Raw genomic sequence first — 15,555 nt, 5'->3', positions numbered from 1 at the left:
CTGTGCTCAGAGAGGCGCAGCTCCACCTCACTGATGAGGCTCAACAAGGCTGAAACACGTGTATGGGGTTGCTGTTGGTACTCTTGTTGAGAAGGGAATTGCCATAGTATTTCGGTGCTGGATTGCCCATGTGGTTGCTAGAATGAAGCAATTCTGTCGCGATAGGAATTGTCTGCTAAGAGATATGAACTTTGCGGTGTAAGCCGTGGAGGAAGGCTGTTATGTGCCTGGTCATAGAAAGATCAGCTTTGAGGTATACGCATAGCGTTTTTACCTGTTTCCGGACTGAGATGGATGTGCCATCAATATTTATGGCAGAATAGTTGTCTAGGGATTTGAGATGGGCGGGGAGCCCACAATGAGGAGTTCTGTTTTCTCATCATTGAGGCATTAACTATGTCAGACCATCCAATTTTGTCGGGGTGTTGATACTGGAGGTTTCATGTTTGTGGCCACCGTTGATAGGGATCACGATTTGGGTGTCTTTCGCAAAGTTTGTGTAAATGGTGCCCAGGGATTCCAGTGCAGCGAAGAGTGGATTTGTGTATGTATTGTAAAGTGTTGAGGAGAGGCAAGAGTCTTGGGGGACCTCAAAGGGTGCTGATATGGGATCAGCAGCCTCTTCACCAATGAAGACTCTTGTAGCATGATTGGAAAGGAATGATTTAATCCAAAGAGTGGCTTCCGGGGAGAAGTGGAAGCTTTGGCTGAGTGATTGGCAAAGCTTGTCATGATCCACTAAATCAAACGTGGCAGAGAGGTCAAGTAGTAAGAGGATACTTTTACATTTTTTTATTATTTTATTAATATGGTTGACTTGCAACCTTTCATCAATTACAGTTCAAATATACACTTTTAATTATCTATATAAAAAAGGATGAAAACCATGTTCTAAAATGAATGCTAAGAAAATTACATGCTAGCACATAAGGCACTTAAAAAGCTCGTTAAAATGCATGTCTTCAGTTATGTTAGACTAGTACAAGACAACTTGTTCAACCCTCAAACATTTAGTATACAGCCAAATAAGCCAAATAAGAAAGTAAAAATCACACATGCTATTTCAAACATATAACATGTTAACACATAAAACTGTTAAAAAGTGTGTTAAAATGTATGTGTTCAGTTATGTTAGACTAGTACAAGACAGCTTGTTCAAACCAAAAAAATGTAGCATACAGCCAAATAAAAATGTAAACATTGCGCATGACATTTCAACCGTATGTCTACATTTTCATCTTTAACATCTGTTCAAGAGATAAATGTCAATTATTGATTCAGTCAAGTTGCAGAGAATTCAAAAAAGTAATTTCAGCTATGATTAATGAATTACAATTTCCATTGAAAATACTGACCCACAGCGTGTTATCTGTGACAGTAGAGCTTTCTTTTGTGGAGCAATGCAGGGCAATGCACTATAAGGTGCTTAAGTGTTTCATGTTCCATAGGGTTTTTACCGAAGTGGCATACTCTTAAAGTATGTTTGTTCTTCGTCCTGTGACCTCATATCTTAAATCTAAAGCGTAGGAACATAGTTTTTATTTTAAAGTCTGGAAATTTGATTAAATATCACTGGATTATTCATACTCTTAACTCGGAGTGTACGATTCTTAAAATCTGCATACTGCATGCAATATTGATGAGTCCAAATCCAATCATAGAATAGTTTTCTTTTTGCTCGATCTGGATTTGTCGTCAACAGTTGTAATGCAATACCTGCTGCTAGCATGATGGCTTATATATGATTCTTACACAGGGTCAGCTTTTTTACTGTAGCTGTTTTGAAATAAACTGATCAAATCGATAAGAGGGATCCTTCAATGTCATTGTCAATAGATTTCTTGTAAAAGTTAAGCATTTTCCACTAAGAGACAGTAGTCCCACTTCATATCGAATTATACACATTGGATGAGTTGGAGGAAGCAATAGCACCCTTTTCCAAAAAAGACCTTCAAGCCTAGTCCAGTACTTTGTATCTTTCAAGGCTCTAGTTTCTGTGCCATACGTTATTGCTGAAACTGCCTTTTGCCTATAAAACTTTATAATATGTTCCATCGTGAATTTTCTGTATTTTTGTAGTATGACTGTTGGTTGGGCTGCTGCAGTCCGGACGTTTCTTAGTTGCTCCAGCTTGTATGGCAAATTGGAGGGGTGATCATTGGTGTTGAGGCCTAAGTAGCAGTTTTCTTCTGTGCTGTCTATCCGATTGCCATTTATAATTGGAATATGCACTTGTTTTAGTATTGCTGTAGATCAGAATCTTAGTCTTGCTCAAGTTAATTGTTAGCTGATTTTCTTTGGCATAGAATTCTAAAGTTGTGAGTAGAATTTGCAAACCTTTCAGAGTTTTAGAAAGTAGCACCAAGTCATCTGTGTACAAGAGCCAGGAAAGTTTGTATGCTCAGAATTTCGGTGGATCTGCCATTACTGATCTAAATTGATGTCCTATGTCAGATATAAAGAAGTTAAATAAAAAGGCAGCCAATATACATCCCTTTTTAAGGCCACAGTTATTCATTATGTGCTCTGAAAGTTTGCCATCAATAGTTAGGCAAATTTGAATCGAGGTGTCAGTATGCAGTTGGTGGATCAAGGCTTGTATATAGGATTGACAGCCAGCTCATTCCTATTTCTCGTACAATAGATCTCTAGATATTGAATCAAAAGCTGCTTTAAAATCAATACATTTTTTGTACAATAGATCTCTAGATATTGAATCAAAAGCTGCTTTAAAATCAATAAAGGCCATGTAAAATGGCTGCCTAGTCTGTTTGTCCATAGTTCTTAATTACCCATAAGGCAAACATATTAATAGCATTTCCCAATCCTGGGACAAATACAGCTTGATGCATATCAAGGGTGTTAGTTTCTGTGACCCGCTTTGAGAAGTCTCTAAGCAGCAATCTCGCATAAATCGTACCCAGAATATCAAGGAGGGCAATCGGCTGATAATTCCCAGGTCGTTCCCGGTCTCCCTTCTTGAAAATTAGTACAATTATCGACTTTTTCCAAGAAGGAGGAACCGACATTTGGGTTTTGACCCTTGAAAAGATGGAATATAGCACTGCGGCCCACTCATCTGGGTGAGCTTTCAGCTTGTAATTATTAAGTACATAAGGACCAGGTGCGCGAGAGGTCCTTAGCTTTGCTATTTGACAAAGTATATAAAAAAACTATGAGAGATACCAGGGACTTTTGTTCATGCAGCTCTCAGGTTATCCCTAGACACTAGACCTTAAAAAACACTTGAAACCTGGGTGGACTGCTACAGATAGGATACAATAGCCATTCCTTAAGGGCATATATACATTTTCATTGATCAAATAATTAATTCAAACATTTACAAAAACATTGCATTATGTTCATGTGTATCCAAAAACAGCAATATCAACAATTAATTCTGCCAAATCTAAGATTCAATCATAAAATCTGTACTCAATCCTAAAAACAATGCTAAAAGTGCAATGTGCTACGTTCCACAGTTATACGTGATTGTTCTATTACCATATTTCTAACAAGAAATTAGCACGAATAGTCCTTTGAGCAGGTATTACACACTAATCTCTATAGTGTTTAATGTGACTATTTAAACCAAAACTCTGCCCAACATGTTTCGCTCTTATCACGTTGGCATATGTCCATAGAACTTCCTAAGGGGCTTCTTTTGGTTCAGCAACCTCACATACAATCTATGTTTATAACCACACTTGTTGTGGTATTGGCTATGCTGCTAGGAGTCTTACAATCGTGTGCGGTTTCCTTTCTAGCAACAGTTCTAAATGGCTACCCTTCTTATATTCTTTGTTCGGGGTTTATTCAATGACCATCCACTTTCATTTACACCAGAAAGATAGCTTTCTGCCAGTTCTTGTATTTCATTTTGAATACTCAGATGGTTTCTATCCTTTCAATTAATGGGAGCAGCCTTGCTCGTTTTATGGAGGCTCGTAGTTCAGTTTTCTTCATGGCCACTTCCTTGTTATATACATGCTTATGCTTCTATTTTGTTTTTTGATTAAGTGAAGAGCGTATCTTAAACATTGTCATGACTGCTACATAATGACCGTTAGACAAAATCAATTTTGTATTAAGGTCTCTATGGTCTATTAAAAAGGTCAGCTCAAATGTAAGCAGTTGATCCGAAGACCACCAAAATCTGTTACCACCATTTGAGATGTCTAATGCAGGCATGTAATGTTCACAGCTAGCTAGTTGGATTGCCTAAGACCATGACATTTCTAATAAATCATGATCACTATGTGTCTGTGAGAGTACTTAAAAATCGTTGTTAATATTAAACATTCTACGGTCCACAAATATATAATATAATCAATAATGACTGATTGTTTGGCCCTCTTTCAAGTGGATTTTGGAGAAGTATCTCCTTTCTCTTAAAGACGATTATAAGGTGATGTGGTGCCCACAGCGACTGAGGCTTTTGGATTTGCAATGACTGTGTTTTTTTTTTTTTTCTAAACTGGTCAATGGGTGAAGGGGATTAGCTTGTTGCCGAGAGGGGGGAATATGGGGGGGGGAGGGGGAGGGGATTGTTTGCTTGTTATTTTGTGAAAATCAATAAAAAGAGTTTACAAAAAAGTATCTCCTTTCATGGCTCCATTTAACATTAGTAGTTGTTTTACTGACATCATTGTCAGCCACTTATGTGTCGTTCGATCTATCTTAGAGGGGCAATCTGTAAAGCATTTAAGTCCCCTGCTAGGATCGTGAAAGAAGTAGTAGGATCTAAGACAAGTTTGAACATTTGTTCCAGATCTTGCAAAGAATAGTCCTTGGTAATGCCAACATGGTTCCAATAGAGATTCAATATTGCAAGATTGCCAGCTGGAGCCCTTATTTTAACCATTTGTAGATAAATATTGGGGGTGGCCCAAGGCTCCAGAATATAATTCCGATTCCCTTTGACAGCCACTAATAGACCGGCAGACGGTCGACCTTGGGCCAAAGTTTTCACTGGCAGTACGGATATATCATATACATGCCACAGCGGGGTGTTAACAAGCCACATTTCTTGTAGTAAAATAATGTCAAAGGATCATTTACTGGATGCAATTAGTGTTTAAATCCTCGCGTATTCCAGCTGGCTAGCTTGCAATTTGACAAGTCCAAAATAATTGATTGTTATACATCAGTTACATCATTGCTTGGATAGGAAGATCTATTATGTTTTGAGTTGGCATGAATAAATGATGAGCCTAGAGTAATTTCTCGAGTATGATCAAATACATCTCTGGTGCAAGTAATTCTTAACATCGGCTCTAGGCATTTTCCTGGCTTGTCTATATGTCGTAATTCTAATTGATCATCTGCCACTCGTACTTTGCTCTTGTCTTGTTTTAAAGTAAAACCCCTACGAAAAAGACCAGCTTTTGCCTTTCATATGGTATTTTATACTATGCAAGACGTGATCCATACGAAAAAGACCAGCTTTTGCCTTTCATATGGTATTTTATACTATGCAAGACGTGATCCATACGAAAAAGACCAGCTTTTGACTTTCATATGGTATTTTATACTATGCAAGACGTGATCCATACGAAAAAGACCAGCTTTTGCCTTTCATATGGTATTTTATACTATGCAAGACGTGATCCATACGAAAAAGACCAGCTTTTGCCTTTCATATGGTATTTTATACTACGCAAGACGTGATCCATACGAAAAAGACCAGCTTTTGCCTTTCATATGGTATTTTATACTACGCAAGACGTGATCCATACGAAAAAGACCAGCTTTTGCCTTTCATATGGTATTTTATACTATGCAAGACGTGATCCATACGAAAAAGACCAGCTTTTGACTTTCATATGGTATTTTATACTATGCAAGACGTGATCCATACGAAAAAGACCAGCTTTTGCCTTTCATATGGTATTTTATACTATGCAAGACGTGATCCATACGAAAAAGACCAGCTTTTGCCTTTCATATGGTATTTTATACTACGCAAGACGTGATCCATACGAAAAAGACCAGCTTTTGCCTTTCATATGGTATTTTATACTACACAAGACGTGATCCATACGAAAAAGACCAGCTTTTGCCGTTCATATGGTATTTTATACTATGCAAGACGTGATCCATAATCTAGCATATGTTAAGTTGTCATTGTAAATGAACTCAACAGGTCTTCAAGAGTTTGTATATCACAAAAAAAGATAATATACTAGTTCTGTTTAGAATATATGTTTGGTAGAGTCCTCCCCTTTATATCAGTAGTAAAGAGTGATGGTTTTTATATTGATTCAGATGGTTGGTCGTAGGGCATTTCATAGAGGTTTTCAACTGAGTATAATTGTATGTAGCACCTCTAATCACCCGATTATGAGCTATATCATGTGACTTGTTAGGCTGGATAATAATGGTGTGCATGAATTTTCTGAAGGATTGAAAGCGGTAAGAAGTTTGACAGTTTTTGTTCTTTTCTGCTCTAATGTAAGGTATGGATAGATAGGTGTTTCTAATTCTTTTGGAGGGTTGACATATAAGTTCAACACTGCTTCTTTACTTTCTGCAGCATGTATGTTAGTGTTAATAGGAGGCTCTGATGAAGGTTTGTTGTTATCCCAATATTCAGCTTCCTGTACTAAATCATCAAGTGGTTTATATGCCAATGTTTTTAGCAAGATATTATGACTTCGCTTTGTCATAGCTTTTTGTGTTTTAGCCATCTTGACATACTTTTTCATAATTTGATTACTAGTGGTCTGTGTTTGAGTAGCCGGGAGTGTTAAAGACTGTATACGGTTTCGAGATCTAGTCAAGGACGATTTAGGGGGTGCTTTCTGATTTTTTTTTCACCATAGGAGGATTCGAGGTTTTACTATTGGTAAATATCTTGAAGGGCAAGAAAAAGGCTTTAACATTAGATGACTTCAGCTTCTTGGTCAAGCAGGGCTCCTCTGCTAGCGCTACAGGATCTTGACCGAGGGCAGTGATGCACATCTTGCTGAAGTCTGCATGCCGCGACTGGACATTCGCTGTCGTATAGACAACGTATTGGCTCAATTCATGCTCATGCGTTGTCTACAGAGCAAATGGGTCAGGGTTAATTGGAGTAGTTGGGCAATTTATCTGAGTGCATTGTTGGATAGCCTGGCTGTGTTTTCTATGCTGTTTTGTTGTTACTGGTGTCGCTAAATCAATTGCAGTAGTCCGGTTGGGGATAGTGTTTTCTATTTGGCTATCTAGGCATGATGCTTTAGCAAAGTTCGATTTTGCCTCATGCAACATTAGTAATTTGCACAGTAACTCATGGTTTTTGTTTATCTTCTCATCTAAAGTTTCATTGAGTTGTGTTAACGACATCAACGCTGTGTTCATAGCTCCTAGTGTAATCTCTAGAAAATGAGCAGTCTTGGCTTGGTAGAGAAATTCTATATGGTGTTGGATTGGCAAATGAAATTGAGAGAGGAGAGGGTGTGTCGGAAGGATGACGATTTTGAAAACATAGTAGGTGTTTTTGACAACATAGCAGATAAGTGTGGCAGATGAGCAATGACCTCATTGTGCATCTGAATTTGTGATATCTTCTTTGCAATCGCTTCACCGATAGCAGCTGGTGTTATTTGAGGTGATGTTAAGGCATTTGCAGGTATAGTGGCAGAGAGTGAAATGGGCGAATGGATAGATGTCATCTGTTGTGCCGGGTTGTCTAACTGTGAGTGTAATGGGGACACATGGGCATGTTTTTCAGAGTATATGATGGCATCTACATTAGTAACGGTAAAACTAAGATCAGGCTGTAATATTGATGTGGAAATAAAAGGGGTGGTTAATAACTAGGTTAGATTCTACAACAACGGAATCCGCAAGATCAATCAGCACTTAATCTGTAATTTCAACAGTCACACCGGCTAGGTCTCATACTTTATCAACTTGTTGTAATTGATCAGTTAAGGAAAGTCGTACTGATTTAGGGATACAAAGCTCTCGTATATCTGAAGTGGTTTATGGCATTTGGTTCAACAGTCATTTAGTGATTTAGTATCGGGTTTAGGTGTGATTTGTTTTGAACTTCTAAGATTCGTTACATTCACTTTAGATACATTAATAGTAGAGTTTGGCATAGCAGTTTTCAAGGTGTAAGCGTAACTCATACGAAAGAGTTCTCGCCTTCGCTCAGTGCTGTGTTACAATACACTTGCCATACCAATAGAAAGTTATAAAGACAAGATAAAATGTATTGAGTAATTCAAGTAACAATCACAACAGCCAATCAAAACTAAGGTAGGATTCCACTCACTGCCACTCTGCATCCCTACCTAACTGCCAAACTGCACTGGAAAGAAGCACTCTCACGAATGCATGCGGCCAGTAGTTCTTGTAGGAGGCAGGAAGTTGGGGGCAGAGCCAGTGAGTTGTAATTTTAAAAGTTACAGTGTGAGATTTGCACAAGTGCACAATATTCCACAGCGGTAGGAAATAACGCTATAATGCTATGGGGGGAAAGAAAAAGAGTAAATATGAGTCATTAGTCCATAGTTCCGGGATTTAGAAGATGTAGAAGGTACATTTTCAGTACGACGTACCAGTCGGGTTTCAAAAGGCTCTTGCCCAACTGCACTCGACTGAAGGACTATCACAAATGCAAGGGGCGCGAATGCGCTTGAGCGGTAGTTCTTGTTGGAGGCAGAAAGTTGGGGGGCGGAGCCTGTGAGTTGTAATTTTAAAAGTTACAGTGCAAGATTTGCACAAGTCCACAATAATCCACAGTGGTAGGAAATAATGCAGTCGGCTTTCAAAAGCCTCCTGCCCAACTGCACTCGACTGAAGCACGCTCACGAATGCGTGCACGCAAACACATGCGGCCAGTAGTTCTAGTAGGATGCAGGAAGTTGGGGGGCATAGCCAGTGGGGTGTAATTTTAAAAGTTACAGTGTGAGATTTGCACAAGTCCACAATAGTCCACAGCGGTAGGAAATAAAACTATTATGGTGTTGGGGAAATTAAAAAGATAAAATATGAGTTGTTAGCCCATGGTCCACCATCTTCAATACGACGTACCAGTCGGGTTCCAAAAGGCTCCTGCTCAACTGCACTCGACCAAAGCACTCTCACGAAAGAGGATACTTAAATTGCTGCAGTCTCGGATGCTATCTATCTGGATTTTTAGTTCAAGCAGAGCAGTTTCAGTGCTATGATTGGGCTGGAAGCCTGATTTCCTGGCTCCAAGAAGGTGGTTACTTTCTAGGAAGAATTGGATTTGTGTGTAGGCTCGATCTATTATCTTCAACAGAAAGGGAGCAGTGGTGATGGGCCTGTATTTGGTGGGGGTAGCAGGGTCGAGGGTCGGTTTCTTGAGTAGGGGGTTATCTAGGCTGATTTGATGTTGGTGGGGAGTGAATTGGAGGATAAGGAGGTATTGATAAAATCTGTCATGATGGGCGCTAAGGTGAGTGCGCAGAGTTTCACCAGGCGAGCAAGGTAAGTGTCAGCCTTGCAGTTCGATGGTTTAGGGCAGTGATGGTGGCCTATACCTGTTCTTGGGTGACTTTGTTGAGTTTAAATTCGGGGAAGCTGGCTGTAGAGATTGGGTTGCAAGTGTTTGAGGGGTTGTGTTTAATCACTGGGGCATCGCTTTTAGTCTTTATTTTCTCTTGAGGGGTGTGAATTTTATGAGCCAGCGCGTTCTGGATGGTAGTACACCAAGATTTGTCAACTTGAGTGGGGGTTGATGTAGGGATGGTTGATTCCAGTTCCCTGAGTATAGAGAAGAGCTCTTTGGTATTTGAACCTGCATTAGTAATAGGAGAGTTGTAGCAGTTAGCTTTGTGTGAGACCACTGCAGGTTTCTAGATTTTGGTGGCTGAGGCAGGGGCATTGACAGTAGTGATGGAGGAGTTATTTTTGTGTAAGTGTTTTGGAGCGCATTTTTTTGCAACGTTCTTCATCAAACCAGGGGTTAGCTCTTCTGGGCTTTTGGAATATTTAAGAGGCCAGGGGAGCTAGTGTGTCAAGTGTGGATTGTAGACATGCTTGATAGAGGGTGGATATGCTGTCAGGGTTGGTATTGGAGCGGTTGTGTTTCATTAGAGCAGCTGTGAGTAGAGGGTTGAGGCTGTCAACTGTGAGTTTTACGAGTATTTCTGATAGAAATTGGGTTAGGCCTAAAGGACAATGTAACCTGTGGATTAGTGATATGGAGTTCAAAATGAATCAGGAAGTGATCTGACCGAGGAACTTCAGAGATAGATTCTAAGTTAATGGTCATTTTAGTTGCGAGAATCCAGTCAAAGATTCTGCGCTTGTTGTGAGTGGGAGTGTCGATGAGTTGAGTGAAGTGAATGTCGTGAAGGGCTGATGCAAGTGCAGCGGCTTTATTGTCCATCTTATCATTAAAGCCGACGTTGATAACATCTAGGATGATGATTTTTGTGAGTGGCTTCAGTAGGGGAGTAATAAGCAGTGGGATGTCAAGGTCTGGTCTGTTGGTGTTGTTGGGTTGGCGATAGATTAAGAGACGGTTGTAAGTTGTTTTGGGGTTAGTTGTAAGCTTCATTAGTAGGATTTCATATCCTGGCACAGAGATGATGGGACAAGGTCAGGTCTAATTTGTATAGATGTTTTTGATATTAGTGCGACTCCTCCGCCAATAGCATCCAGGCGTCCCACCCTGAAGATGGTGTAGTCAGGTGGGATATCGAGTGCGAGGGAAGGTTCTGATGCTGGATGAAGCCAGAATTTAGTGATAGTTAGGGTGTCTAGCTGGTATTCTAGTATCAAGTTACTGTTATCTGGGCTCCTAAGGAGCGGGAGTTAATTAATGCACATTTTGGGCATTTTTGTATTGGCTGGTGGGAGAGTAGGGGTATCTGTGATAGGTGGATGAGGTGTTGAGGTGCCTGGTTGTGTGGGTGATGCGTCTTGTGCTATTACTGTATTAGGGGATCACAGTTTGTTGCACGTGGGGGCAGATGAATCCATGTTGTCCATATGGTGTACGTCGGGGGAGAAGTGTAGTGGAAGGGGTGGTGGCATGGATGTGTAAGAGAGGAGAGCCTGGCCAGTCTGAGTGAGCCAGAAGTGGGATGCGTGGCAGGGGGTGGGTGAAGTTGCGTTCTTGCTCTGAGACGTGAGAGGCAGTTATCCCTAGGTAAGGTATAGTTAACCCCCATCGTCTGTATTAGTTGTGGGGAGTTTGTGGTGTGTGGAGTCTAGTGGATTGTTAGTTTGTTTGCATGAAGTGTGGGGTTTGAGTGCAGGGTTGGTGTTATGTTCTGTGAGGGATTTAGGATGTTGGTTTGCAAGTCTGCTTGTGTTGGGTCTGATGCTGGGGCTGATAGTCCTTGAGTTGGGGTAAGTCATGGTGTTGCAAACATCCAGCATGCAGTCAGTAATAGCAGGTTGGTGATGAGTAAGCGCGTGTGAGAGCCTGAAATTATTAATTGAGACAGTGGTACAACTGAGTTCTGGTGGCAGACTGTCTCGGGCCATTTAAACTGTAAAAGCATGGGTGACAGGCGGTGGGATATGTGGCGTGTGAAGGTCTGCAGCTGGGTATAGTGGGAGTCGGTGAATCAGTGGGATTGGGGGAAGGTGGTGGTGAGCTTCTGGGTGACTGGTCGTAAGAGAGGTACCCTGGTGAGGGGTGGCATCACAGGGGTGCAGATGGTATTGGAAGGTTTTGTGGAATGAGGTGTGATGGAGAAGACATGGAGGATCCTATTTGAATAGGGGAGAAGGATGTGGCGCAGAGTTGGGCAGTGACCCAAAGAGGCAAACAGGTGGCAAGAGGGTGGAAGGCGCCGGGAGGTCAGAGGTGAATGGATGAGGGGAGCTAGTAGGATTGTTACCAATATGTAATATTCTAGCTTGGGTTTGGGTTGGTGTATCTGATTGTATCGTCTGCGGTATACCGTGATTGATAGCCATTAGTAAAGTGTCAGTAGGCATGATGGAGCGTTCCCCTTCTACAACAGATTTACCAGGTGAGGTGAGGGTGATTGGTGCGGGCGTACCTCAGGGGCATTGGTCGGAGCTCAGCATCAGGAAGCATCTAGCCAGAGCAGTTTCAGATGGTACAATAGTCATCCCATGAGGGGTGTCCAGGGGTGGGTCTGGTTGCGATGAGCCTTTGAGATCCTAGCAACAGATGCCTGGTCCCGCAAATGCCTGTACTGGTGCATACAGAATGTGGTTGGATTGAATGATCAGCGGGGCATTTGTTTACATCAGTAGCAATCAGATTAGGGTTGGCTATAATGTCAACTGGCGGATTTGACTAGGGTTGTCAGAACGAGCTTAGTGATTGGAGGGATGGTGTAGGACAGGGGCTTCGGGAGTGGTGTGGACAGTGTAACAGGGCAAGGTTATTTCCAAATACAACATAGGAGCCAGCGGTACAGTGCAGTCCACTAGGCTTACCTTTGTGTGGTAGATCCCAGTGATCCGTGGTTTCCACAGGCCAGCATGGTGAGCAGCAGAGAGTTTGTTTGGCCTTATGTATGGCTTTACCATTCGGCTTAGATGATCCAATGGCATTTGGTTGTGAGGGAGCCAATCATAAGGCTCTTCAGGCATATGTGCAGTGCCTTACATCTTAGCTGTTACGACAGGGGGGCATGGCTTGAGCCCATGTAGTGACGACATGACTTTGTGAAGTTCCCACTGTAATCCTGCCTGATCCTCACAGCAGCTTTTTTACATGGCTCATATCTACACCAAAACACACCTGTGTGTGTGAAGCAAGGGCCTTATTCGCAAGCCTTTTCTTGACGCAGATGAGAGCCAGCAAATTGACTTATCTGCGTGGCAACCAGAACCCCCCTGTGCTCCAAGATGGCGGCCATCAGGAAGCTGTATGGCTAATGAAGCAGATCGAGATTAAAGCTGGGCTGCATTGTCTGTTGACGGCCAGACCTTTACCCAGGACCTGCCAGCTGCGCATATAACTCATGCGCTTTGGTCACTGGGAGGCCCACTCAGAGGAGCTCTGGGGAGATCTACTTGTGCTGCGTTGAGTATGGGCTGGGACGCGCTCTCCGCCTCCAGCTGAACTGAACCGGAGACACAGTGCGGATTCAGCTGAATACAGTTTTCTTTGGGCTGCTCCCTGCCTGGGGCTCTGTCCTGTGCCCTGGAAGCAACACCTGCTGGTGTAAATACTGCTGCCTACCGCTAAGGCAACTGCGCATGAAAATACGTCAGCCACTTTACACCTTGCCGACACAGCGCACAGTGCGGGACTTATTGCCATCACTGACATTGACTACTGGGGGCCGCTGCTCTCTCTAGTCCCCCTGGACCTTGCCCCTGCTTACTCACAATCCGGCACTTGAAACACATGATTTGGCTGTTCTGGAGTAGTCTGCCTCCTGAATCAGCTACAGTCCACCATCCGTTGCCGAAAACACCAGCCGCGGTGGCAGGGCCTGCTGGCCCCATTTGAACATTTAAATTTGGGGGTCATTGACAAAGGGACTCCACATACTGGATTTACAGGGTAAATATCTGCCCTCACCGCAATATACTCACTCTGGGGTTTACCTTGTTGTACCTGTTTGCCTGTCCTGGAAGAGCCCAATCTGTGGTGGAGGCTACAACATCAGGGCCTGTGCCAAGGGATCTATTAGCTCTGGCTTACCGCCTCCCTCCTCCAGCTGCTCACCGGGTGGTACAATAGCACTAACACCCAACTGTCCTTGTAACGGACCCCCTATCATGTCACCTACGAAATAAGGGGAAGCCCACCATAATGGACTTGTTTGCTGGCCATTGAAGGCAACTACTGCTTCCCAATCATTGAGCGCCGACCAACCTGCACCGCTGGAACCTACTAACGACTCACAAGACAACTTAGTCCTAGCTGCAATTTCCTCCTCTGAACGTCCCCAGAGACAAGAATTGACGAGGTCAAGGTGGATGTGCAGTTGCTCCGACAGGATGTTAGGCAGCTGGCGGAGAGGGTGACAAGAGGGGAATCACTACTGAATGACACCGTGGTCACATCCATAGATCTAGAGGTGAGAGTCAAAGAACTGGAAAGGACGAATGCCACTCTGGGGACACGTGCAGAGGATGCTGAGGGCAGGGAACACAGGAGCAATATATGCATGCTGGGCCTGCCAGAGGGTACTGAGAGACCAGATCCGACCTCCTAGATTGAAAACTTACTGCTACAGGAGATTGACCCTGGTAAATTGTCACAAGGTTTTGCCATTGAGAGGGCCCACCGGTCACTCCAGAGCAAAACACCCCTGGTGTCCCACCCTAGGCCTCTAATTGCCAAGATCCTTAACTTGTGTGATAGGGAGGTAATCCTACGTTACTCCAGGGAGGGAGGTGTTATTACACGCAACGGTTCCAGAATTGCCATTTATCCAGACTAAACTCCTGCAGTCCGGAGGGCTCAAAAATCGTTTGTGCCTGTAAAGGCGAGGCATAGGCCATTAGGGCTTAAATATATACTCATATATCATTTGAGACTGAAGATCCTCTCCAATGGCAAACTGCACTTTCTTGATAGTCCAGAAGATGCAACCATGTGAATGGAACACAACAATTTAGCAAGTAAAGGGGCCCCTTATACCTGACGAATTGAATGCGTGGAATAATCCCCCTCTAATACTACTACTCTTAAAACACTGACCGCTCCGTATTGAGGCGGGTAAGTCTGTCTGCACACCCAGCCACCACTGGGCCCACACCTCGCCTACAATCACCCGGACTGGCTCGACCTGGATTTCTGGGATTCTATTTGGTTTCCCCTGGTCAATGCTACCGGATCTAAGACTTGAAATTGCTACGTATGTCCTTCTTTGTTCAGTGGGAGCAGAACCCTGTTACCCACTATTGGTCTTGGCCACCCACTCTCAGTTGACACTGGTTACTGGCTGGTAGCTGGTCATGCTACCTGGTACACTATGGCCACTCCAAGCCTTGGTGGTACCGGGATGCCCGAACAATATGGCTTTGTTGGGCAATGTTTTATGGTTTTGTTATCTATGTTACATTCTTGTTTATACCATACATCATGGCTCACTAAGGAGGGTATCTGGATTAACAAAGGGGCACTGTGGCTACTGTCAGGCAATTGCAGTAAAAATGCTAAGCACACCATGAACTGACACATGGGTATGTTCTTTCGGCGGGGGCTGGGTCTACAAGGGAGACTTGCTTCACGCTGTAGTGCAATCCCCAGAGCCCCACTGAGAATCCACAGCCAGATTGGTACCATGGCTGCTATTAGGATACTATCTTGGAATGTGCGTGGCCTTATTTCCTACCTTTGCAGAAACCGGGTGAAATCCTACTTTCAGCGCCAACAAATGTCTATGGGCCTCATTACACGGATGGCGGTGAATCATGGCGCTATTAGCGCCATGGTTCATGCCGGTAAAATACCGGCACCTCCTTGGTGGAAAGGGGAATTACCGCCCCATTCCAAGGTTGGCAGGGCGGTAATTCCCCCTTCCACCATTGCCCTTCCCCATTCCCATTTTTGCCCCATAGGGCTCTATGGGAATGGGGAAGGCGCTAATTACGGTACTGCAAATTATGGTACCGTAATTGGCTCCACTGGTCCCTTTGCGGGTT

The sequence above is a fragment of the Ambystoma mexicanum genome, chromosome 13, assembly GCF_040938575.1.
Source record: "Ambystoma mexicanum isolate Mex_15411 chromosome 13, UKY_AmexF1_1, whole genome shotgun sequence".
Classification (NCBI taxonomy): Eukaryota; Metazoa; Chordata; class Amphibia; order Caudata; family Ambystomatidae; genus Ambystoma; species Ambystoma mexicanum.
This window is presented reverse-complemented; position numbering follows the sequence as displayed.